Consider the following 407-nt stretch of genomic DNA (forward strand, 5'->3'; position numbering starts at 1 on the left):
TTATCCATTCAACACATTCATTCATTAATCATATATGCATTTATACTCAGCCATAATCAATAATGGCTTTGCCGTGACCCGGCAATAACTCAGCCATCCGGCTCATGGTCCAATCAAGAACCAGCCATTTATCAATAAATATAGCCCTTCGGCTCATGGCATACACGGTACTCCCACCGTCATCCTCCATATCTCATATAATCATCATAACTTTTCCCTTGCTTCACTCGCAAGTTACACATCCACTAGCTCCTTCTATCATAGCTAGGCATATCATAATGATTTAAGATATGAGTGGTGAGATCGGAGGCTTAGAAGTATGAGATTTGACTTTTAAAACTCAAAAATCAACTTTGGGATGAAAACAGGTCCACGTGTACGCGCACTCCACGCGCACGCGTGGATGG

The sequence above is a fragment of the Arachis duranensis genome, chromosome 7, assembly GCF_000817695.3.
Source record: "Arachis duranensis cultivar V14167 chromosome 7, aradu.V14167.gnm2.J7QH, whole genome shotgun sequence".
In the NCBI taxonomy this organism is placed as follows: Eukaryota; Viridiplantae; Streptophyta; class Magnoliopsida; order Fabales; family Fabaceae; genus Arachis; species Arachis duranensis.